The sequence below is a fragment of the Penaeus monodon genome, chromosome 19, assembly GCF_015228065.2.
Source record: "Penaeus monodon isolate SGIC_2016 chromosome 19, NSTDA_Pmon_1, whole genome shotgun sequence".
NCBI classification, from domain to species: Eukaryota; Metazoa; Arthropoda; class Malacostraca; order Decapoda; family Penaeidae; genus Penaeus; species Penaeus monodon.
This window is the reverse complement of record NC_051404.1, coordinates 46,980,408-46,980,639: the sequence shown is the minus strand read 5'-3', so window position 1 is coordinate 46,980,639 and position 232 is coordinate 46,980,408.

The following is a 232-nucleotide window of genomic DNA, read 5'->3' as shown; positions in this document are numbered from 1 at the left end:
TTTAGTCTGGTTGAGCCTTCTAGCGGTTGTCTGTAGACCTGCGTGGAATGTCAGCCACAAAAACGCTTGCTTATTGCTTTTGTTCTGCTGCCAGAGGTCTAAGTAATATCAAGTTTGAGTCGACGCATCACGTCTTTCTTATCACAAGTTACTCTTCCATTTCTTTTTTTTTCTGTCCAAATAAACACTACTTTTGAACTACAAGATTATTCAGTCTTGTTTATCTGATATT